This window comes from Delphinapterus leucas, chromosome 2 (assembly GCF_059928025.1).
Source record: "Delphinapterus leucas isolate spDelLeu-1000000601 "Yukka" chromosome 2, BTC_Dleu_Yukka2, whole genome shotgun sequence".
Lineage (NCBI taxonomy): Eukaryota > Metazoa > Chordata > Mammalia > Artiodactyla > Monodontidae > Delphinapterus > Delphinapterus leucas.
In genome coordinates, this window is record NC_143130.1 from 15,162,773 (window position 1) to 15,190,649 (window position 27,877).

The 27,877-nt window shown below is 38.5% G+C and overlaps 1 protein-coding gene and 1 non-coding gene across 41 annotated transcripts in view; both read left to right on the top strand.

The window, feature by feature from the left end:
• Nucleotides 1-27,877, top strand: part of LOC149749950 (uncharacterized) — a 63,838-nt gene that overhangs the window by 17,973 nt on the left and 17,988 nt on the right. For 34 of the 40 annotated variants that reach the window (XR_016391883.1, XR_016391884.1, XR_016391885.1 and 31 more), the window contains one exon: nucleotides 1-27,877. This exon is cut by the window's left edge; it is cut by the window's right edge and continues 6,160 nt beyond it. The exons of 5 other annotated variants lie outside the window; for them this stretch is intronic. The gene's annotated coding sequence lies outside the window, so the exon portion shown is untranslated. One more of the 40 variants, XM_089906455.1, reaches the window with a different exon arrangement.
• On the top strand, nucleotides 12,689-12,795 carry LOC149749951 (U6 spliceosomal RNA). The gene has a single exon (XR_016392308.1). It is a non-coding gene; the product is annotated as a U6 spliceosomal RNA (small nuclear RNA).

Consider the following 27,877-nt stretch of genomic DNA (forward strand, 5'->3'; position numbering starts at 1 on the left):
TGACACTCTAGTAAAACAGCAGAATTACAGTAAAAGAAACAATACCCTTTTCTTTCCATTTCACGACATGGGTCAATCTAGATAATTTGGAAATGGTGACAAAACTAGAAATGGCTTGTGAGTGCATAATTTGGAGATTCCATATGTTTAACAGTTTGTGAGATAAAATAAATGCATATGTAGAAAAAACTATAATCAGTTCATTAACTCCACCTTCATGATTCTTTTTAAATGTATTTTTAATTGAGGTATAATTTACATACATTATATTAATTTCAGTTGGATGACAGGATGATTCAATTATTTGCATAGATTGTGAAATGATCACCACAAAAAACTCTAGTTAATATCCATCACCATACATAGATTTTTTTTTTTTGAAAAGAATTTTTTTTAAACATCTTTATTGGAGTACAATTGCTTTACAATGGTGTGTTTCTACTTTATAACAAAGTGAATCAGCTATACACATACATATATCCCCATATCTCCTCCCTCTTGTGTCTCCCTCCCACCCTCCCTATCTCACCCTTCTAGGTGGTCACAAAGCACCGAGCTGATCTCCCTGTGCTATGTGGCTGCTTCCCACTAGCTATCTCTTTTACATTTGGTAGCGTATATATGTCCATGCCACTCTCTCACTTCGTCCCAGCTTACTCTTCCCCCTCCCCGTGTCCTCAAGTCCATTCTCTACGTCTGCATCTTTATTCCTGTCCTGCCCTTAGGCTCATCAGAACCATCTTTGTTTTTTAATTTTTAGATTCCATATATATATGTTAGCATATGGTATTTGTTTTTCTTTCTGATTTACTTCATTCCATATGAAACACTCTAGGTCCATCCACCTCAATAAAAATAACTCAATTTTGTTTCTTTTTATGGCTGAGTAATATTCCATTGTATATATGTGCCACATCTTCTTTATGCATTCATCTGTCAGTAGACACTTAGGTTGCTTCCAAGTCCTGACTATTGTAAATAGAGCTGCAATGAACACTGTGGTACATGACTCTTTTTAAATTATGGTTTTCTCAGTATATGCCTAATAGTGGGATTGCTGGGTCGTACGGTAGTTCTATTTTTAGTTTTTTAAGGAACCTCCATACTGTTCTCCATAGTGGCTGTATCAATTTACATTCCCACCAACCGTGCAGGAGGGTTCCCTTTTCTCCACACCCCCTCCAGCATTTATTGTTTTTAGATTTTGTGATGATGGCCAGTCTGAATGTTATGAGGGGATACCTCATTGTAGTTTTGATTTGCATTTCTCTAATGATTAGTGAGGTTAAGCATTCTTTCATATGTTTGTTGGCTGTCTGTATATCTTCTTTGGAGAAATGTGTATTTAGGTCTTCTGCCCATTTTTGGATTGGGTTGTTTGTTTTGATATTGAGCTGCATGAGCTGCTTGTAAATTTTGGAGATTAGTCCTTTGTCACTTGCTTCATTTGCAAATATTTTCTCCCATTCCGAGGGATGTCTTTTCGCCTTGTTTATGGTTTCCTTTACTATGCAAAAACTTTGAAGTTTCATTAGGTCCCATTTGTTTACTTTTGTTTTTATTTCCATTTCTCTAGGAGGTGGGTCAAAAAGGATCTTGTTGTGATTTATGCCATACAGTCTTTTGTCTGTGTTTTCCTCTAAGAGTTTTATAGTGTCTGGCCTTACACTTAGGTCTTTAATATATTTTGAGTTTATTTTTGTATATGGTGTTAGGGAGTGTTCTAACTTCATTCTTTTACATGTACCTGTTCAGTTTTCCCAGCACCACTTATGGAAGAGAATGTCTTTTCTCCATTGTATATTCTTGTCTCCTTTATCAAAGATAAGGTGACCATATGTGCATGGGATTATCTCTGGGCTTTCTATCCTGTTCCATTGATCTATATTTCTGATTTTGTGCTAGTACCATACTGTCTTGATTACTGTAGCATTGTAGTATAGTCTGAAGTCAGGGAGCCTGATTCCTCCAGCTCTGTTTTTCATTCTCAAGATTGCTTTGGCTATTTGGTGTCTTTTGTGTTTCTATACAAATTGTGAAATTCTTTTGTTCTAGTTCTGTGAAAAATGCTATTGGTAGTTTGATAAGGATTGCACTGAATCTGTAGGTTGCTTTGGGTAGTATAGTTATTTTCGCAATGTTGATTCTTCCAATTCAAGAACATGGTATATCTCTCCATCTGTTTGTATCATCTTTAATTTCTTTCATCGATGTCTTATAGTTTTCTGCATACAGGTCTTTTGTCTCCTTAGGTAGGTTTATTCCTAGATATTTTATTCTTTTTGTTGCAATGTTAAATGGGAGTATTTCCTTCATTTCCCTTTCAGATTTTTCATCATTGGTGTATAGGAATGCCAGAGATTTCTGTGCATGAATTTTGTATTCTGCTACTTTACCAAATTCTTTGATTAGCTCTAGTAGTTTTCTGGTAGCATCTTTAGGATTCTCTACGTATAGTATCATATTATCTGCAGTGACAGCTTTACTTCTTTTCCAGTTTGGATTCCTTTTATTTCTTTTTCTTCTCTGACTGCTGTGGCTAAAACTTCCAAAACTATGTTGAATAATAGTGGTGAGAGTGGGCAACCTTGTCTTGTTCCTGATCTTAGTGGAAATGCTTTCAGTTTTTCACCAGTGAGGACGATGTTGGCTGTGGGTTTGTCATATATGGCCGTTATTACGTTGAGAAAAGTTCCTTCTATGCCTACTTTCTGCAGGGTTTTTATCATAAATGGGTGTTGAATTTTGTCAAAAGCTTTTTCTGCATCTATTGAGATGATCATATGATTTTTCTCCTTCAATTTGTTAATATGGTGTATCACGTTGATTGATTTGTGTATATTGAAGAATCCTTGCATTCCTGGAATAAACCCCACTTGATCATGGTGTATGATCCTTTTAATGTGCTGTTGGATTCTGCTTACTAGTATTTTGTTGAAGATTTTTGCATCTATGTTCATCAGTGATATTGGCCTGTAGTTTTCTTTCTTTGTGACATCCTTGTCTGGTTTTGGTATCAGGGTGATGGTGGCCTCGTAGACTGACTTTGGGAGTGTTCTCTCTGCAATATTTCGGAAGAGTTTGAGAAGAATAGGTGTTAGCTCTTCTCTAAATGTTTGATAGAATTCACCTGTGAAGCCATCTGGTCCTGGGCTTTCCTTTGTTAGAAGATTTTTAATCACAGTCTCAATTTCTGTGCTTGTGATTGGTCTGCTTATATTTTCTATTTCTTCATGGTTCAGTCTTGGAAGATTGTGCTTTTCTAGGAATTTATCCATTTCTTCCAGATTGTCCATTTTATTGGCATAGAGTTACTTGTAGTAATCTCTCATGATCCTTTGTATTTCTGCAGTGTCAATTGTGACTTCTCCTTTTTCATTTCTAATTCTGTTGATTTCAGTCTTCTCCCTTTTCTTCTTGATGAGTCTGGCTAATGGTTTATCAATTTTGTTTATCTTCTCAAAGAACCAGCTTTTAGTTTTATTGAACTTTGCTACTGTTTTCTTCATTTCTTTTTCATTTACTTCTAACCTTTATGATTTCTTTCCTTTTAACTTTGGGTTTTTCTTGTTCTTCTTTCTCTAATTGCTTTAGGTGTAAGGTTAGGTTGTTTATTTGAGATGTTTCTTGTTTCTTGAGGTAGGATTGTATTGCTATAAATTTCCCTCTTAGAACTGCTTTTGCTGCATCCCATAGGTTTTGGGTCGTCGTGTTTCCATTGTCATTTGTTTCTAGGTATTTTCTGCTTTCCTCTTTGATTTCTTCACTGATCTCTTGGTTATTTAGTAGTGTATTGTTTAGCCACCATGTATTTGTATTTTTTTTTACAGATTTTTTCCTACAATTGATATCTAGTCTCATAGCATTGTGGTTGGCAAAGATACTTCATACAATTTCCATTTTCTTAAATTTAGCAAGCCTTGATTTGTGACCCAAGATATGATCTATCCTGGGGAATGTTCCATGAGCACTTTAGAAGAAAGTGTAATCTGCTGTTTTTGAAAGGAATGTCCTATAAATATCAATTAAGTCCATCTTGTTTAATGTATCATTGAAAGCTTGTGTTTCCTTATTTATTTTCGTTTTGGATGATCTGTCCATTGGTGAAAGTGGGGTGTTAAAGGCCCCTACTATGATTGTGTTACTGTTGATTTCCCCTTTTACGGCTGTTAGCATTTGCCTTATGTATTGAGGTGCTCCTATGTTGGGTGCATAAATATTTACAATTGTTATATATTCTTCTTGGATTGATCCCTTGCTCATTATGTAGTGTCCTTCTTTTTTTTTTTTTTTTTTTGTAGTGTCCTTCTTTGTCTCTTATAATAGTCTTTATTTTAAAGTCTCTTTTGTCTGATATGAGAATTGCTACTCCAGCTTTCTTTTGATTTCCATTTGCATGGTATCTCTTTTTCCATCCCCTCACTTTCAGTCTGTATGTGTCCCTGGGTCTGAAGTGGGTCTTTTGTAGACAGCATATATATGGGTCATGTTTTTGTATCCACTCAGTGAGCCTGTGTCTTTTGGTTGGAGCGTTAATCCATTCACATTTAAGGTAATTATTGATATGTATGTTTCTATTACCATTTTCTTAATTGTTTTGGGTTTGTTATTGTAGGTCTTTTCCTACTCTTGTGTTTCCTGCCTAGAGAAGTTCCTTTAGCATTTGTTGTAAAGCTGGTTTGGTGGTGCTGAATTCTCTTAGCTTTTGCTTGTCTGTAAACCTTTTGATTTTTCCATCGAACCTGTATGAGATCCTTGCTGGGTAGAGTAAACTTGATTGTAGATTTTTCCCTTTCATCACTTTAAATATGTCCTTCCACTCCCTTCTGGCTTGCAGTGTTTCTGATGAAAGATCAGCTGTTAACCTTATGGGGATTCCCTTGTGTGTTATTTGTTGTTTTTCCCTTGCTGCTTTTAATATTTTTTCTTTGTATTTAATTTTTGATAGTTTGATTAATATGTGTCTTGGCATGTTTCTCCTTGGATTTATCCTGTATAGGACTCTCTGTGTTTCCTGGACTTGATTAGCTATTAGCTATTTCCTTTCTCATATTAGGGAAGTTTTCAACTATAATCTGTTCAAATATTTTCTCAGTCCTTGTCTTTTTCTCTTCTTCTGAGACCCCTAAATTCGAATGTTGGTGCGTTTAATATTGTCCCAGAGGTCTCTGAGACTGCCCTCAATTCTTTTCATTCTTTTTTCTTTATTCTGCTCTGCAGTAGTTATTTCCCCTATTTTATCTTCCAGGTCACTTATCCGTTCTTCTGCCTCAGTTATTCTGCTATTGATTCCTTCTACAGAATTTTAAGTTTCATTTATTGTGTTGTTCATCATTGTTCGTTTGCTCTTTCGTTCTTCTAGGTCCTTGTTAAACGTTTCGTGTATTTTCTCCATTCTATTTCCAAGATTTTGGATCATCTTTACTATCAGTACTCTGAATTCTTTTTCAGGTAGACTGCCTATTTCCTCTTCATTTGTTTCGTCTGGTGGGTTTTTACCTTGCTCCTTCCTCTGCTGTGTGTTTCTTCTCTGTCTTCTCATTTTGCTTAACTTTCCTTGTTTGGGGTTTCCTTTTCACAGGCTGCAGGTTCGTAGTTCCCATTGTTTTTGGTGTCTGCCCCCAGTGGGAAAGGTTGGTTCAAGGGGTTGTGTAGGCTTCCTGGTGGAGGGGACTGGTGCCTGTGTTCTGGGGGATGAGGCTGGATCTTGTCTTTCTGGTGGGCAGGACCACGTCCAGTGGTGTGTTTTGGGGTGTCTGTGACCTTATTATGATTTTAGGCAGCCTCTCTGCTAATGGGTGGGGTTCTCTCCCTGGGTTCTGACCTCCGAAGCTTGAGCCTCAGCTCCCAGCCCCCACCTTCCCTCGCAGGTGACCAGACAAGCCTCTCGGGCTGGTGAGTGCTGGTCGGCACCAGTCCTCTGTGCGGGAATCTCTCCACTTTGCCCTCTGCATCTCTGTTGTTGTGCTCTCCTCCGTGGCTCCAAAACTTCCCACCACTACCCCCGTCTCTGCCAGTGAAGGGGCTTCCTAGTGTGTGGAAACCTTTCCTCCTTCACAGCTCCCTCCCATTGGTACAGGTCCCATCCCTATTCTTTCGTCTCTGTTTTTTCCTTTTTCTTTTGCCCTACCCAGGTACGTAGGGAGTTTCTTGCCTTTTAGGAGGTCTGAGGTCTTCTGCCAGCATTCAGTAGGTGTTCTGTAGGAGTTGTTCCACATGCAGATGTATTTCTGATGTATTTGTGGGGAGGAAGGTGATCTCCATGTCTCACTCCTCCGCCATCTTGAAGGTCCCAAGAATTTTTAAGATTTGCTCTCCTACCGACTTTCGAATAATGCAAAACGATATTAATAAGTACAGTTACCATGCTGTACATTACATCACCATATCTTATTTACTTTTAACTGGAAGTTTGTATTTTTTGATTCCCTTCATCCATTTTACCCAACCGTGACCCTCTGCCTATGGCAACCACAAACATGTTATCTGTATTTATGAACTTGGCTAGTTGATTTTTTTTTTAGATTCTACATATAAGTGAAATCCTATGGTATTTGGCTTTCTCTGTCTGATCTGACTTATCGCACTTAGCATAATGCTCTCAATATCCATGCATGTTGTCGCAAACATCAAGATTTCATTCTTTTTTATGGCTGAATAACATTCCTGTGTGTGTGTGTGTATTTTTCTTTATCCTTTCATATATCAATGGACACATACGTTTCCTATATTTTGGCTACTGTAATTAATGCTGTAATGAACATGGGGGTGCATGTATCTTTTTGAGTTAGTGCTTCATTTTCTTTGGATAAAGATTCAGAGATGGAGTTTCTGGATCATATGCTAGTTCTGTTTTTATTTTTTTCAGGAACCTCCATACTGTTTTCCATAGAGGCTGTACCAATTTACATTCCTACCAACAGTGCACAGGGGTTCCCTTTTCTCTATATCCTTGCCAACACTTGTTATTTTTTCTCTATTTGATAATAACCATTCTAACAAGTGTGCAGTTATATCATTGCCGTGTTGATCTGCATTTCCCTGATTAGTGATGTTGAACATCTTTTCATGTATCTGTTGGACATCTGTATGTCTTCTTTGGAAAAATGTCTATTCAGATCCTCTGCCCATTTTTAACTGAATTGTTTGGGGTATTTTTTGCTCTTGAGTTGTGTAAGTTATTTATATAGTTTGGATATTAACCCTTTATTTGACATGATTTGAAAATATTTTCTCCCATTCCACAGGTTATCTTTTCATCTCTTGAGGGTTTCTTTGCTATGTGATAGCTTTTGTTTGATGTACTCCAACTTATTATATCTGTTAATATCAAATCCAGAAAATGACTGCCAAGATTGATGTTAATGAGCTTACTGCCTATATTTCCTTCTAAAAGTTTGGTTTCAGGTCATACGTTCAATCCATTTAATTTTTGTGTGTGGTGTAAGATAGTGGTCCAATTTCATTCTTTTACATGTGACTGTACAGTCTTTCCAAAACCATTTATTAAAGAGACTGTATTTTCCCCATTGTATATTCTCTGGTAATTTGTCATAAGTTAATTGACGATATACATGTGGGTTTATTTCATGAGCTTTCTATTCTGTTCCACTGATCAATATGTCTGTTTGTATGCCAAAAGCATACTGTTCTGATTACCATAGCTTTGTAATACAGTTTGAAATCAGGGAGCACAATGCCTCCAGCTGTAACACAGTTTGAAATCAGGGATCACAATCCCTCTTCTTCTTTGTAAAGACTGCTTTGGCTCTTCAGGACCTTTTGTGGTTCCATACAAATTAGAGAATTGTTTTTTCTATTTCTATGAAAAATGCCATAGGAATTTTAATAGGGACTGTACTGAATCTGTTGATTGCTTTGGGTAGTATGGATATTTTAACAATATTAATTCTTCCAATCCACAAGCACAAAATATCTACTTAATGTTTCTTCTTCAGTTTCTTTTGTCAATGTCTTACAAGTTTTCAGTCTATAGGTCTTTCACTGCCTTGGTAAAGTTTATTCATAGGTATCTTATTTATATTATGAAATGGTAAATCAGACTGTTTTCTTAATTTCTCTTTCTGATAGCAGTCTCTTTCTGTTATTAGCATACAGAAATACAATAGATTTCTGTATGTTGATTTTTCATCCTGTAGCCTTAGTGAAATCCTTTACCAGATTTTAGGTGGACTCCTTAGGATTTGGGTTATATAGTACTATATCATCTGCATAGTTTTACTCCTTCCTTCCCAATTTGGATGCCTTTTATTTCTTGTCTAATTGCTGTGGCTAGGACTACCAATATTATGTTGAATAAAAGTGGCAAAAGTGGGCATACTAGTCTTGTTCCTGATCTTAGAGGAATTGTGGTTAGCATTTCCCACTGAGTATGATGTTAGCTGTGGGCTTGTCATATATGGTCTTTATTAATGTTGAGGCACATTCCCTCTTCACCCACTTTGTCTTTTTTTTTTTTTTTTTTTTTGCATTACATAGGCCTCTCACTGCTGTGGCCTCTCCCATTGCGGAGCACAGGCTCCGGACGCACAGGCTCAGTGGCCATGGCTCATGGGCCCAGCCGCTCCGTGGCATTTGAGATCTTCCTGGACCAGGGCACAAACCCGCATCCTCTGAATCGGCAGGTGGACTCTCAACCACTGCGCCACCAGGGAAGCCCTGGATTCCTTTTTCTTTTGTGTGTGTGTGTGTGTGTGTGTGTGTGTGTATCTAGTGTAGATTTTTAGTTTGCAGTTACCATGAGATTTTGATATAATAGTCTATATATATATATATATATATATATATATATACACAAGGTTGTTTTAAGTTGTTGGCCTTTTAATTTCAAATGCACTTCCAATATCCTGCATTTGTACTCTCCTCAGGATTGCTGGGTTTTGGGTTTTTTTTTTTTCTTTGCGCTACGCGGGCCTCTCCCGTTGCAGAGCACAGGCTCCGGATGTGCAGGCTCAGCGGCCATGACTCACGGGCCCAGCCGTCCGCGGCATATGGGATCCTCCCGGACCGGGGCACGAACCTGTGTCCCCTGCATCGGCAGACAGACTCTCAACCACTGCGCCACCAGGGAAGCCCCGGATTGCTGGTTTTCATATCACATTTGTGTGGGGATAATTTCCTATCTTTACTGTAAATTTTGCCTTTTCCATTAGTAATTTTCTTGTTTCTATTTGTGGCCTTTTCTTTTCCACCTAGATAAGTTCCTTTAGCATTTGTTGCAAAGCTGATCTGGTTGTGCTGAATTCCAGGCCAGGGAGCCTGATGTCGTGCTCAAAACTTTCACTCCTGTGAAGGACTTCTGTGATATAATTATTTTCCAGTTTGTGTGTTGCCCATCCAGCAGATATGGCATTTGATTTTATCACAATTGTGCCCCTCCTACCGTCTCACTGTGGCTTCCCCTGTTTTTGGATGTAGAATATCTTTTTTAGTAGGTTCCAGCTTTCTTTTGTCAATGGTTGTCCTTCTACTCTGCCATCTTTTCTCCACCTCTGATCCTGCCTCCAGAGTGGGGAAGATGCATGACCTCTGGCCACCTCTGAGAGGTTGTCCCTGCAAACCCCTCACCTTGTCACTGGATACTACCACGGCAAGGGTCCCCTGGCTAAGGAATAAAGACCCAGGAGAATGTGGCATGCTGACTAGGTCCCCTCAACCTAAGAGCTGCCTGAACGGATCCCTCAGGTACACCACAGCAGCCCGTGTATGAGTGTGCTCTCCTGCCACGTCGCTTAGCAACCTGTGAAGCCATCCAGTCTTCCCGACACATCAACTCGTCCCGCCCCTGCAGAGTGTAATTTTTTAAAAGATTTTGTTTCCGGGTCGAACCTGCTTTATGCAGCAGAAGGTCTCTTTAACTCCCATGTTAACCCTTGGGGGAGGATCAAGTCTCCTTTTTTTTTTCCCTTAGAGAGGTTTCTTTAACATTTGTTGTGAAGCTTGTTTGGTGGTTTGAAGTCTTTTAGGTTTTACTTGCCTGTAAAGCTTTTGATTTGTCCTTCAGTCTGAATGAGAGCCTTGCTGGGTAGGGTATTCTTGGTTGTAGGCTTTTCTATTTCATCGCTTTAAATATATCATGCCACTCCCTTCTGGCCTGCACGGTTTCTGCTGAAAAGTCAGCTGATAACTTTATGGGAGTCCCTTGTATGTTATTTGTTGCTTTTCCCTTGCTGCTTTTAACATTCTCCCTTTATCTTTAATTTTTTGTCATTTTAATTATAGTGTGTCTTGGTGTGTTCTTCTTTGGGTTAATACTTTATGAAACTCTCTGTGCTTCCTGGACTTGGATGACTGCTTCTTTTCCCAGTTAAGGGAAGTTTCTAGCTACTATGTCTTCAATTATGTTCTCAGCCCCCCCCTCCAACCCTTCTCCTTTTGGGACCACTATAATGTATTACTGCACTTGGTGTCGTCCCAAACAGCTCTTTAACTGTCCTCAATCCTTTTTTTTCTTCTGTTCAGCATCACTGATTTCCACTACTCTGTCTTCTAGCTTTCTCTGTTTCACTTATCTACTGCTGATTCCTTCTAGTGTATCTTTTATTTTACTGATTGTATTCTAGCTCTCTGGTTGGTTGTTCTTTATATTTTCTAACTCTTTGTTAAAAACTTCTCTCTGTGCATCCATTCTTCTCCCAAGTTCTTTGATCATCTTTATGATCACTAACCTAAACTCCTTCTTTGGTAGACTGCCTGTCTCCACTTCACTTAGTTTTTCTTCTAGGGTTTTATCTTGTTCCTTTGTCTGGAATATATTCCTGTGTAGCCTCATTTTGACTAAGTTGCTATTATTTTTATGTATCCTGTAGGTTATGTTTCCTAACCTTGGAGAAGTGGCCTTTTGTAGGAAACATCATGTGTGTCCCTGCAGAGCACACCCCTCTCGCCACCCAAGCTATATGCTCTAGGGATTACCCCTATGAGGGCTCCATGGGTCCTTCTGTTGTGGTGGGCTGAGTGTGTGGGTAATCTGGCAGGTCTGTTTGGCCCCCGATCTGGTTGGTTGCCAGGCCCTGCCTTTTGCAGAGGCTGCCATCTTCTGGTTGGCAGGACTAGGTGACATTGCAGCTAACTAGGGAACCCCAGGGGCCCTGGGACTTATGTTGGCTTACCGGAGGGCAGAGTCAGGATCCAGAGGACCCCGGGACTGTTCTCTGCTCACTGGTGGGTGAAGTTATGTTCTGGGCTTAGTGCTGGACTACTGGCAGGGAGAGGTGGGTCCTGGAGTCTGACTGCAGAACCCAGGGACTTCAAAGCTGGTGTCAGGTCACTGCTGGGTGGGGTGGGGGGAGCAAGTTTCCTGACACAGTTGGGTACAGAGTCTGGGGTGTCCTGAAGCATCTGCTGGCCTTCTCGTGGGCAGGGCGAGGGCTCAGCTGATCTCAGAACAGCATCTGGACAGACTGAGTTCCCAGGATGCAAGATTATCGTTCCCTCGAATCTGGTGTCTACCCCCAATGGGTGAGGCTGGTTCAGAGCCTACAGCAGGCTTCCTGGAGTGGAGGGCAGGGGCCCAGGGGTTTCTGAGGCTGGTGTCTTCCCATTGGTGGGTGAAGTTGGGTCCTGAGACCTCTGTTGGGCAGAGCTGTGTCTAGAGGCCTGTCTAGAGGTAGCAAGGGGCTCAGATCTTTAGGCAGCCTATCTACTAGTCGCTTGGCCTGAGGCTGTGCCCACCCAGTTAGTAGCCTGGCCTAAGGCACCCCAGCAGTGGTGCCTATAGGCTATTGGGTGGGTCCAGGTCTTGGTACTAATGAGCTAAAGGGAGGATTCCACAATGGTACCTGCCAGCACCAGCATCCACACAGTAGAAGCTCTCAATAATGGATGCCTCCAGTGTCTAAGTCCCCAGGGTGAGCTGCAACCAACCCCCATCTCTCCAGGAGACTCTGCAAGATCAGCAGGCAGCTCTGGCCCATGTTACTATCAAATTACTGCTTTTGCTCTTGGGTGTCAGCATGTGAGATTTTGTGTGTGCTCTTTAAGAGAGAAGACTCTATTTCTCCAGTCTTGTGGGGCTCTGGAAAGAAGCCCACTGGTCTTCAGAGCCAAATGCTCTGGGTTCATGTCTTTCCAGTGCAGGACCTCTGGGGTTGGGGAGCCTGACATGGGGCTCAAGACTCTCACTACTGTGGAAGAAATTCTGCAGTATAATTATTCACCAGTTTGTGGGTCACCCCTGCCCCAGGGGTATGAACTTGACTATATCAGAAGTCTGCCTCTCCTACATGGCTCATTGTGGTTCCTTCTTTATGTCTTTAGTGGCAGGTCTCCTATGGTAGGTTCCGGTCTTTTTCATTGATGGTTATTCTGAAGATAGTTGTGATTTTGGTGTTTGTGAGAGGAAGTGAGCTTAAGGTCTTTCTACTCTGCCATCTTGGTCAGATCTCCTGGCTGATGTGATTTCAGTATTCTTAAATTTGTTAAGACTTGTTTTGTTGCCTAATATATGATCTACCCTGGAGAATGTTCCATGTGCACTCGAAGACTGTGTATTCTATTCCTTTTGAATAAATTGTTATGTATTATCCTTTCTCTTAATGCTTGTATTTGACTTTTCCTTTCTATGAAGATTCATATTTTTTTAGTCTGTGTTGTTGACATAAACAAAGAATAACTTACAACCTTGGTTATGTCTCAAATTTTTTTTTAAGATTAAAAGTATACTCTGGTGCTTGCTTGGTCAATATGTATACTAAAATTGGAACAGCACAGAGAAGATTAACACAGCTAAAGTGCAATGAGGGTTCACATGTTCGTGAGTCATTCCCTATTTGTCAGTCTTTGTCTTGGAAGATATAGGGCTGGGGAAGCAGGATGGCAAAGGAGATTAAAGGGTACTTAACCTCTACCAATTGTATTTTATTTATTTTATTACATAAAACACTGGTGTTAATAAAGTAAATCTTGGTGTGTGAATGCAGTCTCTGATTTTTATATTTTAAAGTACATTGACAGTAATCACTACAGCAGTCATTCCATATCCAAACCTATGAAAATTATCAGAAGTGCGTTCCAAGATTTATCCATAAGGATATTCTCTTCAGCATTATTTATAACAAGAAAAAACTGGCAACAATCTAAAATTTGAACAATATAGGAATGGTTAAATAAATTATAGTAGTCATGTGATTGTTATATATTTATTTGGACATCTTATGTTCCCTATTAGTTTCTTATTGCTGCTGTAAGAAATGACCACAAACTTAGTGTCTGAAAACAAAACAAATTTATTATCTTACAGTTGTGGAGGTCAGAAATCTAAAATGGGTCTAAATGTGAAAAATCAAGATGTTGGTAGAGATGTATTTCTTCTGGGAGATTGTTTTTCCTTGCATTTTTCAGCTTGTGGAGGTTTCTACATTCAGTGGTTCTTGGCTTTTTCCTCACGTCACTCCAACCTTTTGTTTCCATCTTCACATCTTTCTACCACTGACTCTGACCCTCTGACACCCTCTTTTAAAGACCCCTGTGATCACACCATACCCTCCAGAATAATCCAGTGGAATTTACTCATCCCCACATGATTAAATTAATCACATCTGCAAGGTCTCTTTTACCATATAAAGTAACATAGTCACAGGTCTAGGGACTGGGATATAGACATCTTTGAGGGACCATTATCCAGCTACCACATTACTTAAGCAAATAAAGGCATATGAATATTTAAAGTGTTCAGAAGTGGGGAGTTCCTTGGTAGCCTAGTGGTTAGGATTCCGGGCTTTTGTGGCCCAGGTTACATCACTGGTCCAAGAACTGAGATCCCACAAGCTGCACAGCATGGCCAAAAAAAAAAAAGAGAATAATGCCTGACACAAAACACCATCAATTATGATTTGTAAAATGAATGGGTAGATAGGCATACTTCTCACTGCTTTCACAGTCTGATCTAAACCACTATCATTTCTTACCTGGTTAATTTCCATAGTCTTGTCACAGGCCTCCCTACTTCTATCCTTGCCCCCATCTACTCTCAGCACAGCAACCAGAGTGATGTGTTCAAAACATAAATCAGACTGTATGCTACGCTGGCCTCTTAATGTTCCTTCATAACGCTAGTCGTGTTACCACCTCAGGACCTTTTCACTTGCAGTTACCTCTGCCTGGAATAGTCTTCTCCCAGATACTCACGTGTCTCATATCCACATTTATTCAAGTCTTTGCTCATATATCACCTCATTGAGCCCTACCTTATGCACTCCATTTAAAATCTCAACTGTTCCATCATTTCTATGTTCCAAATTCTTCTTACTCAGCCTCGTTAATTTTACATAGCATATCACCTTTTAGTATTCTAAATGCTTTGTTAATTATGCTTGTATTTTCTCACCCCCTACTGAAATATAGATTCCAAAGGACAAGGAATCTTACATGTTTTGCTTAATGATATATTTTCACTTCTTGAAAAATGCATGGCAAATAGAAATCACTCAAAAAAATAGCTAATGAACAAGTGACTAATAAGATCCTACTATGTGCCAAGTTACATCCTAGGTACTAAGATAATATCAGTAAATTTGACGGAGTATCTCCTTTATTGGAACTTGCTTTCAAGTTCTCTAGTCTACCAAAATCTACTACACCCAAGTCCCCATGTTGATGAGACAGAAGAAAACACTAGATGAGAAGTAGTAAGACTGGAAATTATTAATTAGTCTTGATTTCTTTACACATCATCCCCATCCTTACCACTCCTATACTTCTGTCCCAATTACTGGGTATTGTTTCACTGATGTTTGGGAAATTAATTCAAATGGATGTAGTTGTTAATTGTGGGTGCCGAAAAACAAAACAAAACATGGGAATTTGTTTTAAGGGTCACAGAATAAACCAGTGGGAAATTAGAATGTCTCTTTAAACATTCTATCATTTTACAAATATACATATAACATATATGCACATATTCAGATAGAACTAACTCAAAACTAATTAGCCTTTTTCAAAAATTATTTTCTTGTTGACTGTCATTTTTAAGCTGCACTGAGTATAAACCTTTGTCTTAAATGCATCCTTTAGTATGTTACATGGAATGCTGACACAATTATCAGGAGAGTTTTTTTTGTTTATTTTATTTTATTTTTGGCTGTGTTGGGTCTTCGTTGCTGCATGCAGACTTTCTCTAGTTGCAGTGAGGGGGGGCTACTCTTCGTTGCAGTGTGTGGGCCTCTCATTGTGGTGGCCTCTCCTGTTGTGGAGCACGGGCTCTAGGTACACGGGCTTCAGTAGTTGTGGCATGCAGGCTCAGTAGTTGTGGCTCATGGGCTCTAGAGCACAGGCTCAGTAGTTGTGGCACACAGGCTTAGTTGCTCCACGGCATGTGGGATCTTCCCGGCCCAGGGCTCGAATCCGTATCCCCTGCACTGGCAGGCGGATTCTTAACCACTGCACCACCAAGGAAGCCCTATCAGGAGAGTTCTGGCTGAGATTTTTCAATTTATTTTGCAGGACACCACACTACTATCTTCAGAAATTAAGCAAAGCAGGGGAATCAGTTATTTGTAAGCAAAACTTTTAATCTTTCCTTTACACTTTACCATTTTCTTTCTATGTATAAAATACTCTTAAATTTTATTTATTTTATTAATTTATTTATTTTGCGGTACGCGGGCCTCTCACTCTTGTGGCCTCTCCCGTTGCGGAGCACAGGCTCCGGACACGCAGGCTCAGCGGCCATGGCTCACGGGCCCAGCCGCTCCGCGGCATGTGAGATCTTCCCGGACTGGGGCACGAACCTGTGTCCCCTGCATCAGCAGGCGGACTCTCAACCACTGCACCACCAGGGAAGCCCCTACTCTTAAATTTTAGAATAAACATGCTGATGCTGCATCATCCCAAACTTTTTTTTTTAATCAGAGAATTCAGGGTCAAAACACGCCAAATGGTTGATATGGAACTTTCTGACCTCGATTATCAGGCTTCCCAAAGATAAGATTAACTAGATAATTTAATGTACTATCCCACACCATTTTACTTTTTTCTATTACAATGAATATTTTATTGCAATTTACAAGTGTAAACATTAAAAAAGTATATTTATTTATTTGGCTGCGCCAGGTCTTAGTTGCAACACATGGGATCTTCGTTGCCATGTGTGGGATCTTTAGTTGTGGCATGCAGAATCTTTAGTTGTGGCAAGTGGGATCTTTAGTTGCAGCACGCGGGAACTTTAGCTGTGGCATGCAAACTCTAAGTTGCAGCATGTGGGATATAGTTCCCTCACCAGGGATCAAACCTGGCCTCCCTGAATTGGGAGTGTGGAGCCTTAGCCACTGGACCACCAGGGAAGTCCCAACAACTGTAAACATTTTAAAACACAGTATTTTTAAAATTTCAACTATATGGGTACCATGACCAATCATGTCCTTTTGGTGTTTTAAAACATTCACCAAGACTTTCCTTCACATTTTGTGAGAAAAGTATATGCAAGTCCAATTTCTCCTCAAAGGCTAATCAACCATTTGAAAATGATGTAATATTTCAAAAGGCATCCATTATTTTATGATTTTTTGCTCTGTAACAATCTACTAATTTTTTTCATTATTTGGAGGACTTCATAAAAATAAGATCTGGAAAGACATTTATTTATATTTTTGAAATGTTAGTAAAGTCTAGCTCGCTTCATCATCAACTACAATTTTAGTATTTTCAGGTGTAGATAACTTCTGGTTATACTCCCAACTCAATAACACAAATGTTATTACAGTACAATTAACTACTGATTGAGTAAATTTATACTTTTTTATGTAGCAATATTTTAAAGGTTTACATGAAAACTGTGTCTTGCTTGAAGACAGAAATGTTAAACTCCACATACTTTTGAAGAAGTATTTACTAATACCTCTAAATAGCTGATAGTAATGTGTATGTGTGTTCCTTTCTTCTGTTTCTAGTTTCAACCAAAAGATCTAATTGTAACATATGTTCAGAGCAAGCTGCCCAGTACCTCGGAGCATCACTTCATCTTTGATATGCACATAGTGATTCCTGCCCAACCTCACAGAGAGGTTGTAAAAATGACAATCTGGTGGCATGTTGTAAACTCTAAAGCAACTGGAGATAAAATATATTAAGTGCTTATATAAGTCTCCTCAGCTTAAGTGTAACTAAAGTGTTCTCTCCCCCACTTTTTCTTCCATATTACCTCTCCTTAGAAAATAGCAGGCCATGTGACACATAAAGACAAGTATTGCATGATTCTCTGAAACAGTCCAACTCATAAAACCAAAGACTAGAATGGTGGTTACCAGGGGTTCGGGGAATGGAGAAATGGGGAGATATTAGCCAACAGGAGTAAAGTTTCAGTTAAGTAATAAGATGAATAAGCTATAGAAATCTGCTGTAAAACATTGTTCCTATGGTCAACAATAATGTACTGTACACTTGAAATCTGTTAAGAAGATAGAGTCATGTTAAGTGTTCCTAACACTATTTAAAAAAATTTATTTGGTTGTATGATTCCATTGATATGAAATGTCCAGAATAGGTAAATCTATAGAAATGGAGGTAGATTAGAGGTGACCAGGGGCTGCAGAGGAGAAAATGGGGAGTTAAGTGGTCAGTACAGAGTTTGTTTTGGGTGATGAAAATGTTATGGAAATAGTGATGATTGCACAACACAGTGACCATAATTAATGCCACTGAATTGTACATTTAAGATAAAGTGGTAACTTTTATATTATGTATATTTTACCACAATTAAAAAAAGAAAATGGGGGCCATGAAGTTCTGTTTTCTCCCCTTCCATCAACAAATAGACTTTAAAAAATCATGGATATGCATTTACTCAACAAATATTTATTGAGTGCCAATTTTGAGCTGGCCTTGTTTTAAGGATACCCCAAATGTCTATTGTTTTCCTATGTGAGAATACAAATGTTTTAAGTTAAAGGTATTCACAAATCCTTCTCCCTCTAGTGTTAAGAATTTCGTAGCTTAATGTTAACTCTTTGCTTAACTTTTTAAGTTGGATATCAATACCCCCGCTTATTTCTTGCCTCACCGTCACCGTTACTGTGATTTTCACAATGAAGAAAAAACCACACTGGCTCTAACTCTTGTTCACCACATAGGAAAATACGTTTAGATCACCTTTTTACCATAATTCTCCCAAGATCTACAGTTCTACCTGGTTATTCTGTTGATATCTCAACATCAGTACACCTCACACTGTACTTATCTCCCTTTCCTCACCCCTAACTGCTCCTTCTGACTTCACTATTTCTATTAACACCAGTACCATTCGATGAGGCCCTAGTTTGAGAAGTTTTTGTGTTTCCGACCTCATATATTTTATTTCTTCTTGTTTCCATTCTACCTCTATTTTGTTCCCCAATTTAAAAATTTCATATTTCAGGCACTTACAATCTTGGGCCTGGATTTTTTTTTAACATCTTTATTGGGGTATAATTGCTTTACAATGCTGTGTTACTTTCTGCTTTATAACAAAGTGAATCAGTTATACATATACATATGTTCCCATATCTCTTCACTCTTGTGTCTCCCTCCCTCCCACCCTCCCTATCCCAGCCCTCCAGGCGGTCACAAAGCACTGAGCTGATATCCCTGTGCTATGCGGCTGATTCCCACTAGCTATCTACCTTACGTTTGGTAGTGTGTATATGTCCATGCCTCTCTCGCGCTTTGTCACAGCTCACCCTTCCCCCTCCCCATATCCTCAACTCCGTTATCCAGTAGGTCTGTGTCTTTATTCCTGTCTTACCCCTAGGTTCTTCAGGAAATTTTTTTTTCTTAAATTCCATATATATGTGTTAGCATACGGTATTTGTCTTTCTCTTTGTGACTTACTTCACTCTGTATGCCAGACTCTAGGTCTATCCACCTCATTACAAATAGCTCAATTTCGTTTCTTTTTATGGCTGAGTAATATTCCATTGTATATATGTGCCACATCTTCTTTATCCATTCATCCAATGATGGGCACTTAGGTTGTCTCCATCTCCTGGCTATTGTAAATAGAGCTGCAATGAACATTCTGGGACATGACTCTTTTTGAATTGTGGTTTTCTCAGGGTATATGCCCAGTAGTGGGATTGCTAGGTCATATGGTAGTTCTATTTGTAGATTTTTAAGGAACCTCCATACTGTTCTCCATAGTGGCTGTACCAATTCACATTCCCACCAGCAGTGCAGGAGTGTTCCCTTTTCTCCACACCCTCTCCAGCATTTATTGTTTCTAGATTTTCTGATGATGGCCATTCTGGCTGGTGTGAGATGATATCTCATTGTAGTTTTGATTTGCACTTCTCTAATGATTAATGATGTTGAGCATTCTTTCATGTGTTTGTTCGCAGTCTGTATATCTTCTTTGGAGAAGTGTCTATTTAGGTCTTCTGCCCATTTTTGGATTGGGTTGTTTGTTTTTTTTGTTATTGAGCTGCATGAGCTGCTTGTAAATTTTGGAAATTAATCCTTTGTCAGTTGCTTCATTTGCAAATATTTTCTCCCATTCTGAGGGTTGTCTTTTGGTCTTGTTTATGGTTTCCTTTGCTGTGCAAAAGCTTTGAAGTTTCATTAGGTCCCATTTGTTTACTTTTGCTTTTATTTCCATTTCTCTAGGAGGTGGGTCAAAAAGGATCTTGCTGTGATTTATGTCATAGAGTGTTCTGCCTATGTTTTCCTCTAAGAGTTTGATAGTTTCCGGCCTTACATTTAGGTCTTTAATCCATTTTGAGCTTATTTTTGTGTATGGTGTTAGTGAGTGATCTAATCTCATACTTTTACATGTACCTGTCCAGTTTTCCCAGCACCACTTATTGAAGAGGCTGTCCTTTCTCCACTGTACATTCCTGCCTCCTTTATCAAAAATAAGGTGACCATATGTGCATGGGTTTATCTCTGGGCTTTCTATCCTGTTCCATTGATCTATCTTTCTGTTTTTGTGCCAGTACCATACTGTCTTAATTACTGTAGCTTTGTAGTATAGTCTGAAGTCAGGGAGCCTGATTCCTCCAGCTCCGTTTTTTGTTCTCAAGATTACTTTGGCTATTCGGGGTCTTTTGTGTTTCCATACAAATTTTTTCTTCTAGTTCTGTGAAAAATGCCAGTGGTAGTTTGATAGGGATTGCATTGAATCTCTAGATTGCTTTGGGTAGTAGAGTCATTTTCACAATGTTGATTCTTCTAATCCAAGAACGTGGTATATCTCTCCATCTATTTGTATCATCTTTAATTTCTTTCATCAGTGTCTTATAATTTTCTGCATACAGGTCTTTTGTCTCCTTAGGTAGGTTTATTCCTAGATATTTTATTCTTTTTGTTGCAGTGGTAAATGGGAGTGTTTTCTTGATTTCACGTTCAGATTTTTCATCATTAGTGTATAGGAATGCCAGAGATTTCCGTGCATTAATTTTGTATCCTGCAACTTTACCAAATTCATTGATTAGCTCTAGTAGTTTTGTGGTAGCATCTTTAGGATTCTCTATGTACAGTATCATGTCATCTGCAAACAGTGACAGCTTTACTTCTTCTTTTCCGATTTGGATTCCTTTTATTTCTTTTTCTTCTCTGATTGCTGTAGCTAAAACTTCCAAAACTATATTGAATAAGAGTGGTGAGAGTGGGCAACCTTGTCTTGTTCCTGATCTTAGTGGAAATGCTTTCAGTTTTTCACCACTGAGGATGATATTGGCTGTGGGTTTGTCATATATGGCCTTTATTATGTTGAGGAAAGTTCCCTCTATGCCTACTTTCTGCAGGGTTTTTATCATAAATGGGTGTTGAATTTTGTCAAAAGCTTTCTCTGCATCTACTGAGATGATCATATGGTTTTTCTCTTTCAATTTGTTAATATGGTTTATCACGTTGATTGATTTGTGTATATTGAAGAATCCTTGCATTCCTGGAATAAACCCCACTTGATCATGGTGTATGATAATTTTTTTTTTTTTTTTTTGCGGTACGCAGGCCTCTCACTGTTGTGGCCTCTCCCATTGCACAGGCTCCGGATGCACAGGTTCAGCAGCCATGGCTCACGGGCCCAGCCGGTCCGCGGCATGTGGTATCCTCCTGGACTGGGGCATGAACCCATGTCCCCTGCATTGGCAGGCGGACTCTCAACCACTGCGCCACCAGGGAAGCCCTGTATGATCCTTTTAATGTGCTGTTGGATTCTGTTTGCTAGTATTTTGTTGAGGATTTTTGCATCTATGTTCATCAGTGATATTGACCTGTAGTTTTCTTTCTTTGTGACATCCTTTTCTGGTTTTCGTATCAAGGTGATGGTGGCCTTGTGGAATGAATTTGGGAGTGTTCCTCCCTCTGCTATATTCTGGAAGAGTTTGAGAAGGATAGGTGTTAGCTCTTCTCTAAATGTTTGATAGAATTTGCCTGTGAAGCCATCTGGTCCTGAGCTTTTGTTTGTTGGAAGATTTTTAATCACGGTTTCAATTTCAGTGCTTGTGATTGGTCTGTTCATATTTTCTACTTCTTCCTGATTCAGTCTTGGCAGGTTGTGCATTTCTAAGAATTTGTCCATTTCTTCCAGGTTGTCCATTTTATTGGCATAGAGTTGCTTGTAGTAATCTCTTATGATCTGTTGTATTTCTGCAGTGTCAGTTGTTACTTCTCCTTTTTCATTTCTAATTCTACTGATTTGAGTTTTCTCCCTTTTTTTCTTGATGAGTCTGGCTAATGGTTTATCTATTTTGTTTATCTTCTCAAAGAACCAGCTTTTAGTTTTATTGATCTTTGCTATTGTTTCTGTCATTTCTTTTTCATTTATTTCTGATCTGATATTTATGATTTCTTTCCTTCTGCTAACTTTGGGGGTTTTTTGTTCTTCTTTCTCTAATTGCTTTAGGTGCAAGGTTATGTTGTTTATTCGAGATGTTTCCTGTTTCTTAAGGTGGGCTTGTATTGCTATAAACTTCCCTCTTAGAACTGCTTTTGCTGCATCCCATAGGTTTTGGGTCGTCATGTCTCCATTATCATTTGTTTCTAGGTATTTTTTGATTTCCTCTTTGATTTCTTCAGTGATCACTTCATTATTAAGTAGTGTATTGGGTCTGGATTTTTTATAATTACTAGTAAACCACACTTCTGTCTACATTGCTTCTTATTCACTCAGTTGCCAGAATAATTTCTTTGAGATGTTATGCTCTTTCACTCTCAGAAAGCTTCACTAGGGTTCAGCCTCCTTGGAATATCATTCAAAGCTATCCTCCGTATTGTCCAACTTTTTACCTCTTCTTTCAGTAGCCTTGAAAGTCGATGACTTACTCTGTGTGCTAAAACCTGTATTCTTTCTGTCTCTATTTGCTCATGTCATTAACTTTACCCAAAATATACAGCCAACTCCTTATTACATCTTCATTTCTTATCCTATCCATTACTGAAGACCTAACCCATCACCTTTATGACAGAAACCCTAGCAGAGAATGTGAACTTTATTCTACATGCACATTGCTTTTCAAAAGACCAACAGGGGGCTTCCCTGTTGGGGTCTGGGAAAATCCCACATGCCACAGAGCAACTAAGCCCATGCACCACAACTACTGAAACGTGCACACCTACAGCCCGTGTTCCACAACAAGAGAAGCCACCACAATGAGAAGCCTGTGCACCACAACGAAGAGTAGTCCCCACTCACCACAACTAGAGAAAGCCTGCGCACAGCAACAAAGACCCCCAATGCAGCCAAAAACGAAAAGACCCAACAGTTCCATGCCCATGATTTGCTTTTCAGAACTCATATATTTTTTTGTTTAATTATGTTGGTACTAAGCTCAGCACATTCATAAGTTGTCCTTATATCTTACAGCATACAGTCAACAGACTACAAATGAAAAGAATCATGAGGGAGGATAAAAAGAGTGAAATGAAGAGTTTTGAGATTCTGACAAAAGAAGTTACTATATAGGATAGAGGAGGAAAAAATGATTTGTGGAGGAAGAAAGGAAACGTATTAAAAGCAATAAGTATATTAAAGAAACAAAATGATTCACGTTCTTCTCTTGGCTGTTGGTTTTTGATAGTTTTAATGGCTACTCTGTGTGCTCCCTGGAATTATTTAAAGGCCTTTACAGTGTTAGATAAGTGAAAAGAAACAGACATTCAGCACTGATTGTTGCTTCATTTTCAGGTGTAAGTTCTCTGAATTTCTCTCATTCTTGGGAGTTTTCTTGTTTCACTAACTAAAGATAATGAGGATAGTCATGACTTAGTACCATTTTGGTATCTGTGTTATAAGAAAATCTATAAATCTTGTTCATTACATTTTTTTAAATAAAGATCTACTTTAACAATTAACTTTTTCTTTTATATTTCCATTTTTAAAAATTTTTTAATATTTAAAAAAATTTTTATTGGAGTACAGTTGATTCACAATGTTGTGTTAATTTCTGTTATACAGAAAAATGAATGTTTTACATAAACCCTTTTTTTTTTTAAAGGTTCTTTTCCCATATAGGCCATTGCAGAGTATTGAGTAGAGTTCCCTGGGCTATACAGTAGGTCCTTACTAGTTATCTATTTTACATGTAGTAGTGTTTATGTGTCAGTCCCAGTCTCCCAATTTGTCCCTCCCCCACCTTATCCCTTGGTAACCATTAGTTTGTTTTCTACATCCATGACTCCTATCCTGTAAATAAATACATTTATACCCTTTTTTTTTAGATTCCACATATAAGCAATATCATATGATATTTGTCTTTCTGTGTCTGACTTACTTCACTCAGTATGACAATCTCTTGGTCCATCCATGTTGCTGAAAATGGCATTATTTTATTCTTTTTTATGGCTAAGTAATATTCCATTGTAGATATGTACCACATCTTATTTATCCATTCCCCTGTTAATGGACATTTAGGTTGCTTCCATGTCCTGGCTATTGTAAATAGTGCTGCAATGAACACTGGGGTGCATGTATCTTTTTGAATTATGCTTTTCTCTGGATATATACCCAGGAGTGGGACTGCTGGGTCATATGGTGGTTCTATTTTTAGTTTTTTAAGGAACCCCCACACTGTTCTCCATAGTGGCTATATCAATTTTCATTCCCACCAACAGTGTAGGAGGGTTCCCTTTTCTCCACACCCTTTCCAACACTTTTTTTTTTTTTTTTTTTTTTTTGCAGTACACGGGCCTCTCACTGTTGTGGCCTCTCCTGTTGTGGAGCACAGGCTCTGGACACTCAGGCTCAGCGGCCATGGCTCACGGGCCCAGCCGCTCCACGGCATGTGGGATCTTCCTGGACCGGGGCACGAACCCATGTCCCCTGCATCGGCAGGCGGACTCTCAACTACTGCACCACCAGAGAAGCCCCCAACACTTACTGCTTGTAGATTTTTTGATTAACTTACTCACTGTCTTATTTTAGTATCTGTCACCAATACCCAAGATTCTCATTGTTGAAAATTTAGGGATTAACACTTTATTAAGGATCAGATAAAAATTTGGGGAGAAAGCCAATTGTGCTTTTAGCTTTAAAAAAAATAAGGGTTTTAAAAAAATTAAAGTATACTTGATTTACAATATTGTGTTAGTTTCAGGTGTACAGCTAAGTGATTCAGTTATATATAATTTTTTCAAATTGTTTTCTATTATAGGTTTATTGTAAGATACTGAATATTGTTCCTTGTTATACAGTAAATCCTTGTTGCATATCTATTTTACATATAGTAGTGTACATCTGTTAATCCCATACTCATAATTTATCCCTCCCACCTCCCCTTTCCCCTTTGGTAACTCTAATTTTGTTTTCTGTATCTGTGAGTCTGTTTCTATTTTGTAAATAGATTAATTTGTATTGGTTTTTTTTTATTCACATATAAGTGATATCACATAATTACCTTTCTCTGACTGACTTCATTTAGCAGGATATTCTATAGGTCCATCCATATTGCTGCAAATGGCATTATTTTATTTTTTTCATGGCTAAGTAGTATTCCATTGAGTATACATACCACATCTTCTTTATCCATGCGTCTCTTGATGGGCACTTATGTCGCTTCCATGTCTTGGTTACTGTAAATAGTGCTATGAACATGCGGTGCATGTATCTTTCTTACTTGGAGTTTTCATCTTTTCTGGATATATGCCCAGGAGTGAGATTGCTGTATCATATGGTAGCTCTATTATTAGTTTTTAAGCAACGACCATACTGTTTTCCATAGTGGTTGCACCAATTTACATTCCTACCAACAGTGTAGGAAGGTTTCCTTTTCTCCACACCCTCTCCATTATTTATTATTTGTAGACTTTTTGATGATAGTTATTCTGACCAGTGTGAGATAATACCTCATTATGGTTTTGATTTTCACTTATCTAATAATTACCAATGTTGAGCATCTTTTCATGTGCCTGTTGGCCATCTGTATGTCTTCTTTACACAAATGTCTATTTAGGTGTTATGCCCATTGTTTGATTGGGTTGTTTGTTTCTTTCATATAAAGTTGTATGAGCTGCTTGTATATTTTGGAAATTAACACCTGTTGTTTGTATCATTTGAAAATACTTTCAACTAATCCATAGGTTTTCTCTTTGTTTTGTTGATGGCTTCCTTTGCTGTGCAAAAGCTTTTTTTTTTTTTTTAAGATCCTTATTGGAGTATAATTGCTTTACAGTGTTGTTAGTTTCTGCTGTATAAAAAAGTGAATCAGCTATATGCATATGTATATCCCCATATACCCTCCCTCTTGCATCTCCCTCCCACCCTCCTTATCCCACCCCTCTAGGTGGTTGCAAAGCACTGAGCTGATCTCCCTGTGCCACACAGTTGCTTCCCACTGGCTATCTATTTTACATTTGGTAGTGTATATATGTCAATTGTGAAAAAGCTTTTAAGTTTGATTAGGTTCCATTTTTGCTTTTATTTCTTTTGCCTTGGGAGAGTGATCTAAGAAAATATTGCTACAATTTATGTCAGAGAATGTTTTGCCTATGTTCTCTTCTAAGAGTTTTATGGTGTCATGTCTTACTTTTAAGTCTATACACCACTTTACATTTATTTTTGTATATAGTGGGAGGGAGTGTTCTAATTTCATTGATGTACATGAGGCTGTTCAGCTTTTGCAGTCCACTTGCTGAAGACACTGTCTTTTCTTCATTGTATACTTTTGTCTCCTTTGTTTAAGATTAATGGACCATAGTTGTCTGGGTTTATTTCTGAGCTCTCTATTCTGTTCCATTGATCTATATGTCTGGTTTTGTGCCAATATGATGCTGTTCTGATCACTGTAGCTTTGCAGTATTGTCTGAAGTCTGGGAGGGTAATGCCTCTAGCTTTGTTCTTTTTCCTCAGGGTTGCTTTGGCAGTTATGGGTCTTTTGTGATTCCATATAAATTTTGGAATTATTTTTTGTAGTTCTATGAAAAATGTCACAGGTAGTTTGACAGAGATCACATTAAATTTGAAGACTGCTTTTGATAGTATGACCAATTTAACAATATTAATACTTCTAATCAAAGAGCATGAGCTATCTTCCCATTTCTTTGAATCACCTTCAGTTACCTTTATCAGTGTTTTATAGTTCTCATCATAGAGGTCTCTAACCTCCTTTGTTAGATTTATTCCTGGTTTTTGTTTTTTTGTTTTTTTTTTTTTGCGGTACGTGGGCCTCTCACTGTTGTGGCCTCTCCCGTTGCAGAGCGCAGGCTCTGGACGTGCAGGCTCAGTGGCCATGGTTCATGGGCCCAGCCGCTCCGCAGCATGTGGGATCTTCCTGGACCAGGGCATGAACCCGTGTCCCCTGCATTGGCAGGTGGACTCTCAACCAGTGCACCACCAGGGAAGCCTGGTATTTTATTTTTTTGATGCAATTTTAAACGGTATATATATTTTTTACTTTCTAATATTTGTTAGTATAAAGAAATGCATGATTTCTGAATATTAATCTTGTGCCCTGCTACCTTGCTGAATTCATTTATTAGTTCTAATAGTTTTGTGTGAAATCTTTAGGGTTTTCTATACAGAGTACCATGTCATCTGTATATAATGACAATTTTATCTCTCTCCTCTCAACTTGGATACCTTTAATTTCTTGTGTGCTTGCTGTGGCTAAGAATGCCAATACTGTGTTGAATAGAAGTGGTGACAGTGGGCATCCTTATCTTGTTCCAGAATTTAGTGGGAAGGCTTTCAGCTTTTCACCCTTGAGTATTATGCTGGCTGTGAGTTTTTCATAAATGGCTTTTATTATGTTGAGATATGTTACCACTTCAGTGGGAGTTTTTATCTTGAATGGATATTGAACGTTATCAAATGCTTTTTCCACAACTATTCATATGATCATGTGGTTTTTGTCTTTTCTTGTTAATGTGGTGTACCACATCAATTGATTTATGTATGCTGAAACATCCTTGCAACCCTGTAATGAATCCAACTTCACCATGGTGTATAATTCGTTTTATGTATTGTTGGAGTAAGTCTGCTAAAATTTTGTTGAGGATTTTTGCTTCTTTATTCATCAAATATGTTGGACTGTAATTTTCTTTTTTGTAGTGTCTTTGGTTTTGGTATCAGGGTGATGGTGGCTTCATATGGTGACTTTAGGAGTGTTCCCTCTGCTTCAGCTTTTTGAAATAGTTTGAGACAGATAGCTATAAGTTCTTCTTTGTATCTTTGATAGAATTCCCCAGTGAAGCCACACAGTTCTGGACTTTCGTTTGTGGGGAGTTTTTTGTTTTTTTTTTTTAATTACAGGTTCTATTTCACTATTAGTGACCAGTCTGTTCAAATTATTGTTTCTTCTTGACTCAATTTTGGCAGGCTATATGTTTCTAGAAACTTCTCTGTTTCTTCTAGGTACTCCAATTTGTTGGCGTGTAATTGTTCATGGTATTATCTTATGATTTTTAGTATTTCTGTGATATTGGTTGTTATTTCTCCTCTTTAATTTCTTAT